Below are 21,267 nucleotides of genomic sequence, written 5' to 3' on the forward strand. Positions count from 1 at the left end.
CAGTGTGCATTCATGGACTTGATGCTACATTCCCAAGCAAACGTGCTCTTCACAGTGTTGCTGTGGGCTGTGTGGCACGTGCCGTATTTTGGGCAAAATCCTCATCACTTCTCTGAGGCTGTGCATCCCCAGAACTCCAGATGCCTCTTCCCTGCTCACAGAGGATTACCTTGGTTGGAGTAGCACCACAAGGTAGCAGCCAGGCCCAACAATCTCAGCAAAGGTTTTTACGAAGCAAAGGGTGCAGCTATCATCTGCATCTGCCTAGGCTGAGTTATCTCCAATTCACCGCTGCCTGGGATTGCTTGTTATTGATTCCTGTAAATTGTCCTATTTGTCTGAGCACTGCCCAGATGAACAGCAGACGCTTGAGAAACCGAAATAGGAGTCAGCCACAGGGTTCAGAGATTAATCTGTCCCTTTGGGGTGCTGAACAGCCAGAAATCCAAATAGCTTGTTGTAAGAGGCTTAACAATGCAGAACAGCTGATTTCAGATTCATCCATTGAAAACATACATTCATGTTGTTGGATGTTGGAATAATGCTAAATCACTTTAATCTAAACCACGTTTGAATACAACTCCCACAGTTTAAAGGGCACTGAATTAATCTTGTGAGTAACAGAGTTGCCTCGTAAAATGCATTTGTGTGATGTTGTAAGAAACTTATAAGAAACTTGACTGTGAAGGGGGCAGCTCTTTGAACTTGTAAACCCTCGCTGTTTAGAAATATATAGCTGTTTGAACACAAGTCTAAACGCAGCAGAATTTGAACAAACTGTTCCTCTGCTTTCCCATATTTTAATGTGCTCATCAGTGAATATTTATGTATGAACCCTGTAGTAAGCACAGTCGTCATTTCTCAGCTGTCTCCAATTGGCAGATCGATGAAAAATTTGGTGTGCTCCCACTCAATTGAAAAAAGTAACTAACAGGCTGCTAGGTCATTTTCTCTCAACGTTAATCCATCATTATCACCTGAAGTGCATTACTTTGAAGACTGAAGAAGGTCCATATTTCAATTTAAATGATGCCTAACAGGTATAAGCTTGACATTTTCAGTTCCCACTAAGGCTTAAACAGCTGACAACATTTTATTTTGCTGAGAATATATCTTTTCCTCCTCAAGGTTTTCTATACAAAGACTTTGCAGTAGGCATGCCTTTATGCTAACCAGAGACAAGTCTAGTTAGTTATTCAGAAATGCCTGCATTTTGCAGGGCTTTAAATTATAACTGTGTAAGAAAGAAGTTTTTTTCCCTGTTCTTTTTTTCCTGCTTGCAGCTAAAATCTTTGTTATCTTGGAAAAGGAGGATAATATTAGATACCTGCTGTAATTGGGAAAGAAATGCAGGAATCTGTGGTTTTTTTTTGCAGCAGCCAGATGGGCTTCAGCCTGGATCTGTCATCTCGCAGTGGTAAAGGAAGGGTAGTAGCCTGTTTTGGGTGAAAAGGCAGGAAGGATTTCTACGGCTATCCTTTTGGAGGTATAGCTTGTGTTCCTCAAACTTGCTGTGGACCATGGACTGGAATATTGCTGCTACCCTACATTCAGAAGCAGTTTGGAGAGTGATTCCAATCCTTCCCTATGTTTCCCTTAAGGCACACGTATGCAGAAATACATGCCATGCGTAATACAGTTGCCAAAGGTTGAGAATGTCAGGTTCACTCAGGCCTCAAGAACCCGCAGATGTTTCAAATCAAAATGTTACCTTAATAGGAATAATGAGGTGCTTGAGAGAATGTTTTGGTCTGTGCCACTTGAATGGGAAAAATTATCTTCTGTGTACTCCGGGCATTCTGTTCATCCGAGCATCTTTGGCTCAACCCCCTTCCCATAAGTTATCCAGAGAAGAAAGCTGGTGATTTTTCTCTACAGCAATTATGGATGTAATTTACTACCTTAAAAATGTCCAGATACATGGTAAGGTATTCTGAACCAATGCTGAGTGATCTGTTTCCAGCGCTGGTGGACTGGGGTGCAGTCATCTTTCAGGGTACATCTGCAACAGTGCCAGGCAGCAGGTGCACAGCTGCCCACGGTGGGAGGAATTTTGGAGAAAAGTAGTCCCAGGTGTACTTTATTTCACCTTGGGCACAGCAAAAGCATGTCTTGTAGCAAACAGATGGATTCCAGTGTGGGTTTGTCATGTAGAGAAGATGGTAGCTCCTTTTCAGAGAAAGGAAGGAACTGCAGCTGTTGGAGACCTGCTGCCTAAAAGGTCATGGGAGAAGACAGAAAGCATTTTTACACGGCATCCCACTCTTCCTGGGAGAGTCCTTGGAGTCTGGGCCACAGCATTTGCTGGATGTAATTCCCTCTCTGTTTAACTGAGAGGATTTTTCCTCATGCTACCATTCCTTAGAGAGTCTATCTCATGCTGAGAGGCTTTGCATAGTTAATTATTAATTATACGTAATTTCAAAATAGTGCTTTGAAATTATTTCCTTTTGTTTATTTCATGAAACAACAGCAAAACAAACACAGCACATTCCCCCAAATTATAGTGTTTCCTTTACTGACGTATTTTACGTGAGATTATTCTTTTATGGGAAATTACACAGCTCGTTAGTTTCTGGAATAATTGGTATCCAATGGTGTAATCAAATCACAGGCTACAAATAAAAGGAATTTTAAGGTACGAAATCTTCATTGAGCTTGTCTCTCAAAGCATCCTCTTTTTTGGATGCATCTTGCTAGCTCAACAAAATCCAGTTTATGTGTTTTGCCTAAAATGTTTACCCATCAGAACGACCATTCCTATAAGTAACAGAATATCAAATGTTTTAGGCATACTGTATTAATATCATATAAACACACTGACAGCTTAAAGGTTATTCTCAAAAGAGACTAATGAAGACACACACAACAATAACATTTACACACAGAAAGGCTGAAAGGAGACAGGCCACTAAGCAAGAACACCATCTTTTTTTTTGAACCTGGAAGTTTTTACAACTATTTTGGAAGCTACTGATGTACATTTTCCTGTCTTCCATTAGCTTTAAAACAACATTAAACCCATTCTATTTCTTCTGCCCATCTAGATTTATACTGCATTCCTCACTGTGGTAGCTTAGCCTTATTATCTCAAAGCATTATATCTATTCAGATATATCATCATTAGGTGATAAGAGTCCTATAAAAATAAAATTCAGTAAGGTGAATTGGATTTGTAGCTACATACTTAAAGGTCTGATCTTCATGAGATACTGAGAATTCATTTCCACTGCTTGTGCTGGTGGTGCATATAAACTAAAGAGCTAACAATAAGTACTTAAGACCATTTAAATATATGTGGGTGTGTATATATATATATATGTAGAGAGAAAAAAATGAGACACACATATTTAGAGACATAAATATGTATAAATTCAGGTGATGTCCTTTGAAGAAAAAATATTTCAGAGGAAACTGTGGGCTCCTGAAAGGATGAAGTAGAGTGCCCAGTAAAAGGGGTCAAGCTTAGTCTTGAAAACCAGTATTTTATCCATCAGGAAAACAATGGGTTAATTGTATGTATGTGTATGTATAAAGACATGTGCATATATATCTTTGGGTCAAAATATATCTTTATTTCCTTGCAGTGAAGGTGGAAGACACAGCTAGGCAGATAACATTGGCCAGACTTGCATTAATGCCCCATGTGTCTGCCAAGTGAAAATCTGCCGAGTCTCTAAGAGTATAACTCTAATTTCTGCTTCCCTCAGCCTCCTTGCCAGAAAGAACTCACTGCTTGGAGTCCCTCTTTTGTGGTGTTAGAGCTGAGACCCTCTGAGAGAGTGTCCATACATATATCATTTCTATTCTTCCCACGTGTTTTAAAATCCACACTCCAAACTGTCGTGCATTGTCCATTTCTGTCCATCATTCATAGCTGAACAAAACGGAGGGCTATGAATAATGGTAATGGAAAAAGCAGCAGGCAAATGTAATCTACAGGAATGCTGGGTGGGGAGCAGCATCTCTGACTGTACTTGACTTGTATTTATATGGGCTACTATTAATAATAAACATAGTCTCTACTCCTTTGCCATATGATAAGCATCATGTTCAGTATAGTTTCGAGATTTGGATCTGTCATTTAAACCTCTGAAATGATGCATACACGACCAGATCTGAACCATCGGAACTGTTAGAGGTACAACAGTTCTGTAAAGTCCACAGCAGGGCAAGGTGCTGCTACCATGAGAGCTGCATTTGCTGGCTCTCCAGAGGAAAAAGGTCATGCTGGGCCAGTGTGGTTTTCAGTGCTCAGCTTTCCTTCAGTGATATTGTTAGACACGCAGAATATTTAAACAGGTTTTATGGCAACTGGCAAATCAACTGCTGCGAAATGATATGTATAACAAGGGACCTAAGGAAAGACTAAAAATATAATCCCTAATCTAAAGCATCTGACATGTTTTCTGGACAGTAGTTTGGTATTACCCAGATGTACGCTCATAGAGCTGTCTATGCAAATCAAAAACATCCATCATACTGAAAGGAGTTTAATTATAAAAGTTTTGCTTTTCTAGTGAAACTGGAACTTCAATTTCAGTTATTCCTGGTCTCACACCACTTAGCTTCTCCTTCTAAATTATATTTTGTTGTATGTCCATCACTCTAAAGCTGTCGGAATCATGGTAACACAACACTGATTCCTAAAATGGAGAAGGAGACCTTCAAACCCCCTATGTTGCTGATGGGAAGTATTCCTTAACCATTGCAATATTTTTAATTTCTGAATTTATGAAAACAGTGGGTATTAATGAGGATGGGTATGATGGTGTGTGAGTGGTCAGATCCCGAGGACAGCTACCACCATCACAGCCAGCAGCTCAGCTTGAAAGAAGCTTTGGCACCTCTGGTAATGCCAAATTACTGACCTTGAGGTGAGTGTTGTAATTTAGTAACCCACAGACCCCACCAACTTAGAAGCAGCAAATTTCAACATTATCTTTACACATGGTAATTTCTTGCTTGTGCTAGCTTATTCCCATGGTCAGGGACCCAGATGGCCATGCCTGTGCTGCTAAGACATCTGGGGTCAAACTCCTGCCCCTGCCACTGTGATATTTTGCTCCAATAAAAGCAGTTTATAGCACTTCTGCTATACTTAGGGGTAATTACTTGTGGTACCAGACTGGTCAGAGAGGTTGGTGCCCAAGATCCTGACCTGGCTGGCACTGGAGCGGCTCAACCCTACCACAGGTGCAGAGAACAGTGCTTTGTCCTGTAAGGGAGGACAACATGGGCATAGAGGTGACACTGGCCACAGTGCCCCATAGAAAGAGAAGAGTGAAATGTCATTTTCTTGCATCGTGCTCAAGAATGGTGTGGGTATGGGTGTGTGACCTGGTTGAGATTTCTAATCTTTGGCAAAGAAATCCTTGAAGGACTATTTAATACTACAAAATATATATTATTTTAGTAGACTGACTAGAAAAAGCATGCAGGTTTTCAGATTCAGATTTTGTTGATAGTTTTGTTGTTGCTGATGTTTTTTAATTTTTTTGCAAACGTGACCTATTTGGAGTGTATCTCTTCTCAGGTGACCCTTATTATTAGCCTGCTGGGAGCTTGCTATTTTTAGATATCTTTTCATGTAGAGGAAACAGGAAGCAGCTGTAATTAATAGATCTGCATTTATATACTCACTGCACTGGCCTTGAAGGGCTAGACTTTGCTAGCAGTTAGAGCAGTGTGGTTGCTTCTTGGTTAGTGTAGGTATTTACAGAAGTATCTGCAGCTGGTATTTTGCTCCTCTGACCTTGAGGAACTGAGCTGCTGGCAGTAAGAGTTCAAATATTTTTTTTCCTTTTTTAAATTTTATGATAATAAATGATCCTAATGATAGCTAGTATTTGTACAAAAGTGTAATGCTACATGAACTGTAAGATGTTTCTGAAGCTTTGTGGGTATGTTTGAGTCTGTTGGGAATCCTGACCTGTGGTTTAAGAAACACTAGGGTGAAGTGTTGAGCAATGAAATTAAGTGAATTTCTATTAATGACCTTGCAGTTCAGTATCTGATGCTTCTTACAACACAAAAGTAACTTAGTGTATCTGAAGTGATCCAGGAAATCAGAGTCTCATAAACAAATGCAGCTTTCTCTTTTGTATACCTAGGGGAATGTACTTACTGGGTGCTGGTATAGGAAGTGCTAGAAAGAAACATTAGTACTACGTATGGTGGACACCTTAATTTTCATTCTGTCCTAAAGATTCAAATTTACTTTATTAGTTCTGAGACTTACTGTGGCAGTAACTATCCTTCCTGTGAGGCTTCATATTTGTTAAGACATCCTACTTTCTCCTCTCCCCCCTCCCCTCCCAATTGTTTAACATTCTAGTAAGCTTATTTTAACAGTACATTCTCTTATCGTTTTAAGAAAATGTAACTAAAGTGGGATGGTCATGGGTTTCCACTTCTGAAAGCCACCAGAGCACTCCTTTCAGATTGCACAGCAATATAAGGCAAAATCTTGTGTGTTTTGCATTATTTATTTATTTATTTATTTTTGTGGAATGAAAATACAGTTACTACCCCAAGTAAGGTTGAAGTGTGCAGCTGTCTGGACAGTCCTGAGGGTAACTGAATTCTTAACATTCACTCCACTTACTCCAATCTCCTCCTATGAATAGTTAAGCAGAGTTCAAGGTAGCTTTAAAATAGTGTGAAGTATCACTTTTACTGTGGACACCCTCTCTTGAATGAGAACCTGTCCCCTTCAGGATAACAAGGGGAGGACTTCAGTCTACTTTCTCTGAGTCTTTATTTCTAACATAGTTATTTTAATTAACTATTTTAACTTTCTTCTTTTGTTTAGTATAGCTAGCCACTTTTAAGCAAAGCTGTAATTCAATATAGTACGCTTTTATTACTACAGCTAAATTTCCTCTGCCCGATAATAACTGGACAGGTGGTTAGCCACCATTTTATGAGCAGTTAAACCATTTAGCACATCACCACTAGTTTTGCATTAGCACTGACCCTGGGATTCATTACATGGTTCAGCAGTACAGAAACATAATGCATTATGCCCCAGTAGGGTTCACCTCAGGCTGAAATCTGCAAGACTTTCACTCTTATGTCTGTGAAAACTCAAGAGTCTTGCAAGAGGCATAGTTACACTAGACTGCTTGTCTGTGGACCATCCCTGCATCCTTGCGATGAATTCGATGGTAGTGAAAAGTGCTAAAATGACGCCAGACTGGAGTCTTCCATCCACTCTGCCAGGGGAAAGATGCAGCCTGCGTGTTTGATGCCCAGCCCCTGTTGGGAGGGTGTTTCCCATCCCAGCCTGCCTTGGTGGAAAAAAGAAAAAACAAAGAAGAGAAGAAAATGGGGAAAAAAGGGGGAGGGGAAGAGGGAAATGCTCATTCTTTTAATCATTTGCCCCCACACACACCGATGGAACTTCCAGCAGTTACTGCTAACCTCGTGATGGTGTTTGTCATATAGATATGCAGCCATTAGAAATATGAGAACCATCTGGTTCCTTTCTCCTAGAGAGCAAACAGCTATCTGCCAAGGTGGGCTGAAGTCAGATGGAGTATCTCAAGATAAAAGGTTTTTCTTTCTGTAGTTTCTCTCAGCCACCCAAAATAACTATTTATTTTCTTCCCTAGTGTTACTAAGTATAGCTATGTGAGGGTCTTCCTTCTAGTCCTCTTTTCTAGAACTCTGCCCTTTGCACCTCTCACCTCTTTCACCATTTCCATTTAATTCCAGCTCAGTTCAGAATTTGCCTGTGAGTAAGACAGAAATAGCTAAGTAGTCAAATCTGCAGTAAAGATTAATCTTGACCTATGAACTGAATTTTTAAAGGCTGTTTAATACATTTCTTTAAGAATGATGGGGATTTTGAAATTGAGAGCTGCCCCTCTCACAAAAGGAGGAAAAAATGCATTTCAGAGACTGCTGTTTTCTCAGACTCCTACCCTATTTGTTAGACCCTAAGGCTATTTGTTAGTCTTCTAACAAATTAGACAACTTCTCAGAACAGTCCAGTTCTTTAAAGATGATGACTCTATGGATAATAATAAATGTAAATGCTTTCTGGAAAATCAGTCATTTATTTATTTATTTTTCCAGTGGGAAGACCTGAAACTCACAGAACCCTCTTTAGGATGTTGGGGCTGAACCTGTGCCATCCTCCCTTACCAAGGCTCCTTCAGCCCCTGCCTCTGGGCTCCTCCTCCTTCCAGCAGCCTAATTTTGGGAGATGCTCAGCTGAGTGCACAACAAGGCTGTGAGACACTGGTAATGTCCCCCTGGCGCCCTACCCTTTAGGGAAACTGCAAACTACTTGACACGCAGACTTCCAAGAAATTTGCAAAAAGTTTTCTGGCAAGCCAAGAAACAACAGTTTACAAGATGGAAATACATGTATTGATGTTTGATTTCTTGCTGCCCAAACATACTTTGGGGCTTCGTTTAGCCTGAGCTCAACTGCTGGTTGTTTATACAGGCTACTGGCTGTTTACATTAGGTCAATACACAGGACGGGCTGTTTATACCAGACCAGCAACAAATTCCACAGCATGGTCTGTGTCTACCACTGCTGATCTTTTATATGTGCAGAGCTGGAAAGAAATAAAAACTCAGCTCTGGAAATAAACAAGCAACAAACCCTCCTATGTGTGGAGTATTCCCTCTTGCCTGAGAAATGACCAGCACCATAACTTTTTAATGGTATGTTCAAAAATACACAGCATGGGGAATTAGCCTGGCACATCGTGAATGGTAAATGATGGGGAAGGGTGGAAGAGAAAGGGTGCAGTCCAAGCTGATGTTTGTCTCCATCTACAGGGGATGCAAAGGACATGTTGGTAAGCACTTAACTAGTCTATTTCAGCTGCAAATACAGATTTGCAGTGTGTTTAACTCAGAGTGTAGCTGGCTTCAGATCCCTAGCTAAATGGAGAGATGCCTATGCTTGAGTGTTTCTCTTCTAAGTGATTCTGGGAAATCAGAAATCTCTTACTGTTTCTGGAAAATGCAGTCTTGATACTTAAATCTTCAGTTCTATATATCTTTCACTCACCTCATCAGTTCTGTATGTGTTTGACTTTTAATTCCAAATGAATTTTGACTTTCTTTCAGTTCTGGGCCTCAGCTGCCTGTGCTTTCCTGGCTGTGGCCCTAGGAAGGAGTGCAGAGGGAAAGGACATGGGGTTAAGCAATACCCACCCAAAAAAGGATTATTGCCCCTACTGCTTGTCAGCTAAGCTAGCTGGAGCCTAGTCACCTATGTCTTCTTAAGGGCTGGTGAAGAGAATAGGTATCTCCTGTGGGTGTGGTGTTTTTTTTTTTTTCAATTCAACACAGAAATGGACTACTTCTTGTGCCCAACCCTGCCACCAGGAGAGGGCCACTTGGAAACTGTATGGCAGTGTTCCCATGCCTGGAAGACTTAATTCCCCTTTGCCTCCTGTATCTTGTTTGTTGCTTCCAGATGTGCATTTCTATACCTGTGTCATGCAGGATCAAATGAATCATAATGTTAATGACAGATTTTATTAATAGAGCAACTGGTTTAGCATAGCTGATACTATTTTCATCAGGAACTGGAGGCCTACTGGGGCTCCCCATGCTTGCTATCAAGCTGAGAGGTGGTTTAATGAACTGCCTCCTCTAAGGGTTGGCTCACACTTAATTCTGAACAAGAAATTACTGCCATACTAGTTAGTCTGTTTTCCCTGCAATAATATCATTGGGGTGAATTTAATATGGTATCAAAGTTTTGGCTGGGTTTTATGTTTCACTTGAACCTTACTTGAATACCCCAGAGTTACAACACTGGGTCATGAGGCACCTCATTTGCCAGGTCTGCCCAAATGTAGTAGTTATTTTTTTCTTTGCCTGCCTTTGAAATCTACCAGTTAAATTATAAAAGAAAGTTATTCATGAAATAGGCAATGTTGGACGCGCTCCTGACAGTTACACAAGAAGGAACTGAAGCTCTCAGAGAAACAGAAGCTCTTAAATTTTGGCAGCATTCAGTAAACTGTCTCACATTAATAAATAACTGACATAATTTTAAACTTTTTACTCCTTTACAGATGCCTCTCACTTGGCAGCTGGCCTCTTCCCAGCCAAGTCAGGAGTAAAAACTCCCAATGATTACAGCTGGCCTAAGGGTCAGGAGGCTGAGGCAGGATGCTGCAGTGCTCTGGGGGGAGCAGAGAGCAGCAGCCACTCAGAGAAGCCCCTGTGAGTGAGAAGGTTCAGCCTGATCTTCTTTAAAAGCTTTTGCTCAGTTTTTTAATCTCAGGCATGGATGCACTCTGCGGGGATCTGCTTCCAGCTCTGCTTTGCTGACTCTCTTCGCTCATATTTCATTCTAAGAAAAACAAGCTGTGTGGTAGTGGCAGCTGTGTGGGTCAGATTTGGGGAGGTGAGGTGTGCATCCAGGCAAATGAATGCTTGCCAGAGGGGATAAGGCGGCCGTACCTTTCTTTTCCTTTCCCCTAAATCGGCCCCCCTCAACCCATGTGTACACAGTCTCACACATTGTGAGACGATGTTTTTGTGCAGCTGCTAGTGCTGCATCCATTTCTCAGTGCCTGCTGACTTCAGGGGGAAGGAAACATGCTCCTTGCAGCTTATAGACCTGTAGCTGGTGTGCAAGGGCGCAGACACACCTATACCAGACAGAATAAAAATCCCACTCCAGTATTTAAACCTCGAGTTGTAGTCCCAGTGTGTTTTTTTTTTTTCCTCTTCTCTCCTCTAAATGGCTGAATTTAGGTAAAGAGCAAAACACAGGTTCCAGGATGGTTCCTGGTTTTGCCTGAAAATTCAGAGTGTGTCCCAGTGAGGTGGCACCTCCTGATATCACCCTCAAGGAATTTCTTCTGTGTTGTGCAGGATTGGGCCTGCAGCTCATATGCTGGCCTTTTGGTTCAATGTGAGTTTGGAGTAACCTGGGATTTGAACCATAGTAACTGAAGCAGAAATTTGCCCTTAGCAAACATACTACTGTTTCATTGGGCTCTTTACTTGCTTGTTTAATGTAACAAATGCACCAGTTTTCTAACAACTTTAAAAGCCGTTCATCAATAAATCCATTGGGCTGCTTGGCTTGTATTACATGCCACTGATTAACTACCATTAAATTAGCAGTTAGCGTAATCAGATATAAACATTCCTTTGTGGCTAAGCTGTTAAACTTTTTTCCTTTTTACAATTGCATGTAACACATGTCGGCACGAGACAGACTCAGTAATTTCACATTACTGCAGCTAAATTATGTTTGTGGGCTCCAGAAACGCTTCTGGTGCTACCAGGCTCGTAAACACCTACCTGGCAGGGAAAAGCTACAACTTCTGCCCCAGAGCACTGGGAGTTTAACAGAATTCAGCACAGTACAGTGACTGAATTTATTGCATAAATCTATGCATGGGCTATGGACAAGCAATTGATACAAGGAGTTCAGAACAGTTTTGCTGCCCTTCGAAGCTGATTTTCACCCTGGATCTTGTTATTAATGGGTTTAAGTCAGCACCCAGCTTGCTATGAGAGATCATGAAAGAAAGGTAGACATCTGGAATTTAAAAGGAGAGCAGTGTAACTCTGTGTGGCTTTCAGCTCTAGGAACCCAGAACTACTCCATGCTGTAGTAGTCAAAAGTAAATTTTGATTTTTCAAAAGGAGAAATTTCTTCCATGTTTATTTATAGCGTAGAATCGACTATATTTTATGTATAGCTCTGCAGCCTCTCAATTTCTACACATTTTGATAAATCTTGTATAGCTAGAAACAAAATACACAGCTGCAGTGATACCTGGTCATTTTCTTATATGCCTGTGCAATACAGAACACAGGGAAGTTATTACTTGAAGTAGCTATCTCAGAGCCAATGTTAAATCACAAAAAATAACTAGCAAAAATGTTACCATTACAGCTTTTCATTCCCTCACAATGACAGAAAATAACTAGAGCTTGTAGCACAGCCAAAAGATGAGTAAACTTATCTTTAGACACCCTCCCCCCCCCCCCCAACAAAAAAAAAAAAAAGCTAAAAAGCTATGGATAGAATTTTAAAAGTTTGGGATAGTGGGCTTTGGATTTTAGTTATTTATTTGTCTGTATTAACTATGATAATATTTTAATCACTTAGATATTATTGTTCTAGCTTTTAGATATTTATATACTTTAGATTATACTTGCATATCATTATGGGTAAAAACTGGCACCAACAAATATTGGTATAAATATTTTGTAAGTTGGAAACTGAAATACTAGATGAACTGTTTTAAAATTCAGTTTTGCATCTTTAAGAAAATATAATATTTGATGCACGTCATTCAATTTTTTTCTTTTCCTCTTTTTCCCCTCCCTCCCCATTTTAGTTGTACTGTTTCAAAATACTATATGGATTGTTGTTTTTTTGATAATTTGCTGTCATTTGCTCTCACAGAAACTTGTAGTTCCTCAGGCTTTACTCAAAATGCTTTCCTGAACTGTCAGCCTTGAAATGTGGAAAAAAAAAGTGACAATTCAGCTTAGTTGCATGTGCTGTCTTATATTGTCCTAGGTTTGATGATTTGAGAAACATGTGATACAAGTTACTTGGATTTCTAAAACCTAATAGTAAGACACTCTCCAAACTTATTCTCCCTCATCCTATGAGAAAAGCTAATCTATATGGTTGCTCTTAATATCTTCTTCAGGCGTGTAAACCTGTAGGAACTGGACTAGCGTGTTGACTCCCTCAATTAACTTTAATCTAATATCCTGCCTATTTAAATCAGAGTAAACATTGGTGTATAGGGTTAAGGGAAAGAGTTGAACTGAAAAAGATTTATTTAAGGATTAGTGTAGTAGCTAAATTAGAATTAAATCCAGGAAGTAAACATCCCAGCAATGCAAGTTGTGGGAAACCAGACCACAGCAAAGATCAGTGGTTTGAAACAATAATGTGCCACCATGGTAAGAGAAAGGCAGAAGGGGAGTAACAAGTAAATCAAGCGTTACTGTACAAATAAGACTAAGCCTGTTACTTGCCACACAGGTTGTGGGGAAACTCCTAATTAAGTGCAATGGAAATAAATGTGTATCCTCCCTATCTTTCTCACTGCTTTGCTTAGCTGAAATACATTGGGAACCAAAACACTCAGAGCAAGTAAAACACAAGAAAAGGATAAACAAGTAGAAGAATCCCTGAAAGTATAGAAATCATTTGCTGTCATCAGAACTGCTACAACATCTAGCAAGAGTTTGCTAGAGCTTTTGGATGATAATATGAGCAAAACAAGCAGCTTCTCTCTACAGCATTAGGAACCATATTTGCCTGGTACATTAGTGCAAGGAAGTCTTCTCAGACATCGAAGAGACTTTTCTTTGTTCTGTCCAGAAATACCACAGTGCTTTAAATGGGACATGGATGGGCCCCCTGATAACAGTTTCCTCGACAAGGTGGCAGCTATGCTTGCAGGTGGCCCTGCAAGGTGATTCAGCTATGCCATGCTTTTACAGAGACTTCGAGGGGCTCAGCTCAATGCAAGTCTTCTCTGTCCTGACACTTGCTGAAGGCTTTAGGGCAGCTGCAGGCTTGCTCCATGGGTCTGGGAGCTGGCCAGAGGTTATTCTACCTGTATCTTTATCCTGTATGAAAAGGAATGGTTAAGATTTAAGTATAGTCCTAAGTGAAGCATCTCACGTGCCAGGGGCCCTCTGCATACTCAATGTAGATGACTACACTATCAGATTCTGGAAGGCTGCCTCCAGAGTTCAAATAAAAAAACTAAGCCTGACTCTGGGTATTCATTTGCTTAGTATTAATTGAGACAGAAACATGCCATCTACTGAATTACCACTTTCAGACCTGAATTTTTGTTGGCAATTGGACTTCCAGATATTAATTTGATCAAATTCTACTGAATTGATGATAAAAATCTGACAAATCCAGTCTGGGGTAGTATGGCTGAAGGTTGCTGACTGACTAATTTATAAATTAGCAAAGGGCCTGCTCATTCAATAAATGCAGCTTTAACTTTTTTCTTATAACCCAACAGAGTCAGCAAATGTCAGATGTTTTATTTGCTATCAATATTAATTGGCAGAAAAGTTAGCCCCTTGCCGCAGTGTTGCCTGAGACAAGTTGAGCATGGCTGCTGGGGGCTGAGCAGCTGTGAGGGCCTGATGCGAGGCCTGGCGGCCATCTGGGCAGGGCTGGGAGCACATGCGAGTTGATCTGCTCCAGCAGAACACACAGATTGCTTCCCAGCCACGTATATAACTCAGGTTTTAATCGTTTTGGCAGTTCCTTTGCGCTTTAGACCCCCAAAAGACTGAAATGATCCAGCCAGCTTATTCCAAAGGAAAATGTCTGCATTTCAGTAATGCAGGCCTCTCACATGAGCTATTGTCTTGCAAAGGCAGGCAGCTTAGCATTTCATCTTTCTGACTAAAGCAGCTTTTAACAAGCTCTTTCTTGGCAAAAGGTTTTGGAATTAACGATGGCTGAAACACACCATGTGTCTCAGCAGCATACTTTGCATGAACTGGCACCCCGCTTGGCAGGAGATGCAAAGAAATGCTGGGCCAGGGTTGACGTGGACCTTTGCAGTGCCTCTGTGAAGGGGCCGGTGGGGGGAGGACTGCAGCTTTGCTGCTCGTGCTGCCTTTCCTCCACAGGCAGGGCATGGTTTATGGGGGAAGATGGAGCTCAGCACCCACCCTCAGGCCTGAGGCGCCCTCCTGCACATGGCCAGCACGAGCCACCCAGCCCTGCATGCCCCTTGTTCCCCCATATATGACCCCAGTTAGGATCAGGCATATATCCATCCCTAGTCACGTTGGGCCATCTGTTTTAAGGGTTTGTTGCTCTTTTTCACAGTGCATGGTGTCTCACTCTGGGAGTAGTGCCCCTGGCCCACCATTGATACTTTCCTCACACCTAGCAGGTTTGCATTTTTCTGGCAACACTGGAGAGCTTAGGTCTTTTATCAGTCCTTTCATCAGATGCTGGGGAAGAAAAGTCTTGTTATAAGCATGAAACAGACCTGGTATGCATACTAATGGTAAAATCTGTCCATAAATCAACTCAGTGAGGTACCACGGCATCTAAATAATTTAATTCTGCGAACTTTGAGTCATGAATAGTTACAAGAGGCTGCTTGGTTTCCAGCGGAGTGCAAAGGGAAAGTACAGAGTACTATTGCAAGGCTACGTCCTATATACCTGTTTCTGAAAATCACATCTGGACCAGCCTCAGCCGAGACACTTACTGGGCACTTCGGGCCTGTCTGCACCATTTTTTGGCATCCTGGCAGGCCCATCAAAAACATACCTGTTTGCATATTTATACTATTTAGACTGATGTGGTTTGCTGCCTTTGCCAGTGTCTGCTATACCACCAGCTTACCAGTAGCTTAGCTAGGGGAAATTTTTGTTTTATAGCAGCAGAAACCTTCAGTTAACCTGGCAGCACCATCTCTGGCCACTATTTGCTGGTATTGGTTCTATGGTCTGGTTCCTTGTGTGGCTACACCATCACTTGTGCTGGTTGGAGGCAGATGGTTTAGCAATAGTGAGATTGGGTGGCCAGGGCAGGAGAAAGCAATGTTGCTTCTGTGGCTGGGCTCACTTACAGTGAGGCTGTGATGAAGAGCCCATGCAACTCAGTGGGACTTTTTCCATTGACATCAACAGATTTTGGGAGCGGGTCTTTACACAGGATCAATGGGGAAAAAGCTAATTTACTTGTGGTGTCTTACAGCCCATTGCATTAATCCTGTATATGTATCTATCTATCTATAAATTGCATCCGAGTAGTGGTTTCCTCCCCTCGTTTAAGTAAATTTAACTGCCCAGCTTCTGAATTCCCCATCAGAGGAATCCACATCAGCTGGCCCTATTTGTTGAAAAGTCAGCAGGAAAGTTTCAGCCAGCGTGGGATATTAATGTAGGAAGCCAATGCTGGGTCGGTTCTCCTTGTTCTTGTTACTGGCTATAGAGTTTCACAGCCTGGGATATTAGTAAATATTTATGTTTAATTACTTTCACTTAAGAAAAACAACCACAGCCAAGAAAACTACAGAGCAATTTAATGGGTTTTAACTTGCCACACTAAACCACCTTCTTAAACATAATGAATTATATGAAGTCATCCGGTTTCAGACTCTCTTAAAGAGGTAATTTAATTCAAATAAGGTTGCATATTACTAGCTTCAGTGTCTGAAAACATTTATAGAGCCAGTAACTGTTCCATTGCCCTGGGTTATTCTGCAGCCCGAAAGACAATAACAAGCTAAGCTTAGAAAAGTGTGCTGTGGTTTGGTATAACTGATAGATGAAATTGCTAGGTTCATTGCCTCAGGCAAGAAATGCTGGATGAGTGTGTTGGAGTCTTCTTTTACGTAAGACAGTCTGGGTTAAAACAAAAACAGGAAAGTAAATAAGGCATTAGCTGCTCAGCAGCATTGTTTTTGAATCTTTTCCACACAAAAACAGCTTATAAAATAACTGTGGGCTTCTTTCCTCTGGGTCCTAGCTAAAATGCTGCCTTTCTTACACGTATGTGGTGATTAGGTTCAGGAACATGTCCTTCAGTTCATTGTAGTGTTACAAAATAGAGACACTTCTGTTTTCCAGCACCACTGTGGAGCTTATATTCAGGGAGAAAATAAGAGGGAAAATAGGTTAGCTGTACCACTCTTTTTCCTCTGACAGGTAACTAATGGAAGGAAGTACAGAAAAATACCTCTACTCTTCTATCCAGAGATCTGCAAGTGCTGAACTATATGTAGGATTAGGAACATTCATCAGGATATTTTTTTTTCCCAAGAGACAAACAGTTATCATTTGTTTGAGTTTGGCAGTTAAGAGCCAGAAGATTTTGCCATACAGGCTGTAAAACTTTGTGAGGCTTTCAGTGTCCTTTAAATTGTCCTTTAAAGTAATTGCATACTCTAGAGCTCCTTATGGGGCTTAAGGGCTTTATTTGTCTAGGACAATTGCACACCTTGTGAAAAAACAAAAAAGCTGTAATCCATATCCCGAGCCAACTTTCCAGATGTTGTTTGCTAAACTTGCTAAGGCTGCTAGATGTTGATTGCTAAGGATGTAGTCTGCTTGTATGTCTATCGACATGTTAGACAGAAGATGCACAGGGAGAGCCTATGTATTCTTTATGTTTCTGGGGAGATTGATACACAACTCATTTTGCAACTTTGCTCATCTATTATTAGCACATATAATGAGTGCAAACTGAGGAAAGATTGCTGCTCTAGAAATTGCTGCAAGTGGAATAAACAGTCTACAGATGAACTATGTATATGAAGTATGCAGTCACACTTTAACTGTTTACTATGACTAGTTGTAACAACAATACTTTGACAACTTTGGAATAGGCCTGTAAGCAAAGGGAGCATTCAGTGGAACTAACTTTGACTTCCGAGTTTATGGGATCTCAGTGAAACTACGGTTTAAGGTTATTTGACACTGTTTTCCAGTCACTTTGTAGTTCAGATGCTTTTTCCTAATGATTAAAGTCTTACCTGAGAACACACTCATGCCACTTTAGCCTCGAAGGAATTCCATGCATTTCAAGTAGACTGATTAAAGAGCGATCAGTAAAAAGGTTATAGTATCAGCTTTTGGACTGTTTAAAATGCTTGAAGATAGCTTTGCAGAATGAAAAGGGGTTTCTTTTAATTAACAGGCTTGTAGGATAGGGACTGTCTCCTTCCAGGAGTCACACAGCATCTGGCTGAATGGAAGCATAAGCTTGCAGCCTCTGCAAACTACATGAGTACATTAATTAGGTCTGATTGCAAGCTCTCTAATTCCATTGACGTCCAACTAGCTCTTACCACTAATTAATTACATGGTTTAAAGTTTTACTCTCATAATGTACAAGTCACCCCTAGGAGAACATTTCTGAAAATGCTTGATGAACATGTAATCTTCTTTAAAAGAAGATATGTATAAAGTTGCTTAGGTATTCTCACAGAAGACTTCTGGTAGAATTAAAGGGGAATGTAGAGCAATGGAAAGATATCCTTCATTAGAAAGGATTACATCTAAACCTTTCAAGAAGACTGATGTTTTTCTTTTAGTTCAAGCTTGTGTCAGCTGAATGTAGCTTAGAGATTGTTTCTGGCCAGGATCTATTAAAAAAGCCTGAGATCACTAAGGCAATTGAGCATGTTGAGCAGAAAAATTTCATTGTTCTCTGTTACATTTTTACTATGTCTAAAAAACAGTATTCACTTCTACAGGTACTTAGACTTCTTCTAGGAGAACTAATTTCATTTAAGCTCATGGTCAGTAATAAGTCTGGAAATGAAACCATTAATTTTAATTCAGTAAATGCACGTGTACATTAAATTTTATTGCTTTGTCTGAATTTAAAAGGGCAAAAGTAGGGCAACGTCAGGCCAGTGCAAAGTTGCAGGTGCCTGTACTTTACTGCTCACCAAGAACAGCTCAGTGTCACCGAAATAAATTTCAGTGCTGCATGTCACCAAAACAGAACAGAAGGGTTTCAGGAAGATTTGGATAAAGCTTTTGGACTATAGCATTTTTTTTTTGTGCACGATCCTCTCATCTAAAGACACAGCATCTGCAAAGTGCACATCAGACTTCTGACAGTGCATGACCATTGCAATCAGTAATGACACAGATTTCATGAGTCCTGAAACTTGCTGCCCAGGCTTGATAAATGTAAAGATCTATTGAGCAATATATAAATGTATTAAAGCATAATAAGAGTGAACCAAAGCCAAGAATATCTCTATTTTTTCAAAGGCGTCCAAACATTTTATATGGCATAAGATCATATGCAGAGTTAAGGCATCACATTTCAAGTTAAAGTCAGACATTTAGCTGTAACTTTGGATGTATGGGTTGGAATCAAACACATTTTCACATTACTTGAGTTTAGGCTTTCTTTGTGTTTTTATGTTCCTGTTAAAAAGAAAGGAAATCCCCGATACCAAGACAAGTAATCTGTGTTCTGAGCCAATAAATCATCAGGGAATTTGAAGCAGGTAGATTGTAAGAGTCCCATTTAGGATTCTGAAAAGCAATGGGTGACTTTAAGAGGATCTTAACGAGAGTTGCAGGTGCTCAGCTCTTAGGACAAGGTCATTTCCCATGTGTTGGCACAACGACAAAGATGGAAGTTGGAATGGTTCTTCTAATTCACAAACCAGTAATATATACTCCTTAACTGGAAATGGCTGAAAAGATACCTGTGGAATGCATGCAGTGCCCAAACACATCCTAAACACTGCAGCCAAGCCTCAGCATTATTAAAATAATAGATGCAAATAAGAACCTGCTAGCCAGTAAACAACAGCTCCTTTCCAACCCTTATCTTTGGGTTACATGTTTAATAGATGTCCTGTGGCTTTGGTACCATCCCAACTGCGGAAACAAACAAACAAAACCAACAGTACCAATGCATGCCATTTGTACTTCATTTGAACAAGAATTCCCCAGGTGGAAACTAAGGAGAATGGAAAGACTGAGATGTCTCTCAGCCTTCTAGGAAAGTACAACTTTGACAACATCTCCAGCTGTGGGCCAGGCCTAAGACAGCCCTCTAAAATCACCTAAGATTCCTTGTTTGTCTCTTCGTCTCTCTTTGTAGTCACAGCAATATAATTCAATACAAATTCCCTTGAATAAATGTACAAACAAGATCAAGTATTTTACATTTCAAATGGATCATCATTAAGGTTTCAAGCTGTCAATAGGACCAGCACAGGAAAATGTTATTACTAGACCTGAAAGTCTTCAAGGGAATGTGTGAGAAGAATGGCTAATATCAGGGGACCGGTAATCTGTTCCTAGCTGGCTTTTAATTCTGCTTAGGAAACATGAATGGTTTTGAGTGTTGAATGAAGAAGCAAGCTATGGAACCCGCACCATGCATTTAAACTACAGCTGGCTGGAATATTATATGCCTGAAGGCAACATTTTTAAGTTCAAAGGTAAACTTTTTTTTTTTTTTGAAAGAAAATTAGTTGTACAGCATATTTGATTTAGGATACCTCTGCGTAGTCCAACTTTTAATTGAAATGTATTAAAATAATAACCTTACTTTCCCTGACAGCATGCAGTTTCCTAGAAAGCCGAATGCTTACTAGTAAACACCAGTCCTCTGGAGTCCTCTGGACCAGGTCTAGAAGACAGAGGTCAGAACTCCTATAAGTTAATATTTTTCAAGGCACTCTAAAGACTTCCTATTACCTACCCAATGTAAATTGTTTACAGCCTGTTCTGAAGAGGAATTCCCCTGCAGTACTTTGGCCATGCCTGTAAACTGATAAAAAACCTCTCCCTGGAAACCTCCCCTGCTGAACCTCTCCATAATATTTTATTGTCTTCGATCCTGTGTGTATGCACAGGGATCTTTGCTGGTGAAAACGCAAGCAATAAATAATGCTCAGCAAGAGAGGTCTATGCACTGAACCACATTAGGAGTGACTGTGGCATTTTGTAGTTGTTCTTGCTGGTGGATTTAAAGGGTAAAGGGACCTGCCAATGCTGCTCCAAATGGCAGCACACAGTGACCTGCAAAGCTGTCACACAGAATTTGCATGTGATTTCAGACATTTTAGAATGACCTGGTCAGATTTTCTTTCTTATAATTCTGGACTTTTTTTTTTTTTTTTTCCCTCTTAAAGTAAGCTTTTTTAAAGTGAGGAAACCTATGCTATACAATGAGGTATTGAGAACCATGTGTTCCATGGTACAGAAAGATATGTTATGATTCTTATCTTCATGAGACTGTGAAAAAATAGTTCTTTGTCCTCAAACTCATTAAAAAGTTATTTAATAAAGAACTTGAAACCATTATCAATATTTACAAAAGAAATGCTTGAGAGCTGAGTTATGTGTTTTGAAATTCACAGAAGGCTCAGTGCATTGAAGCAACAATATACGTGATAGGAAGTATAGCTGACATTTTCCAAATATAAAAACCAGATGATGGAAGGTTTAATTTCTGTGAATTGGAGCAGTAGCTGAGAGCCTACTAATCTCTCAGGAATATTTTCAGCCCATTGGGGTGCTCAAAGAATACAAAATGCTCAGCGTTTCTGGAAAAACAGTTGAGATCAACGTGACTGTGCTAGATTCAAATGTGGCTCCAGACTTTGACCTACATTTGAGGACTAAAACATTTTTTAAGTTCTTTTTCCCTAATAACAGTATTAAAAAATAAATTAAAAAAAAATCTCAGGACAGATAGAAACAAATCATCAAGGAATATTTTATGAAGGAAAGATGAGGTGTTTTGTTGAACAAGTAGACAGCTTT

The 21,267-nt window shown here is 40.3% G+C and overlaps 1 protein-coding gene across 1 annotated transcript in view; it reads left to right on the forward strand.

Moving 5' to 3' along the window:
- The window catches only part of BICRAL (BICRA like chromatin remodeling complex associated protein), a 277,400-nt gene that overhangs the window by 250,400 nt on the left and 5,733 nt on the right, over positions 1-21,267 (forward strand). The window contains exon 22 of the mRNA XM_066993763.1: positions 8,083-8,250. The gene's annotated coding sequence lies outside the window, so the exon portion shown is untranslated. The remainder of the gene's footprint in view (positions 1-8,082; positions 8,251-21,267) is intronic.

The sequence above is a fragment of the Anser cygnoides genome, chromosome 3 (assembly GCF_040182565.1).
Source record: "Anser cygnoides isolate HZ-2024a breed goose chromosome 3, Taihu_goose_T2T_genome, whole genome shotgun sequence".
Classification (NCBI taxonomy): Eukaryota; Metazoa; Chordata; class Aves; order Anseriformes; family Anatidae; genus Anser; species Anser cygnoides.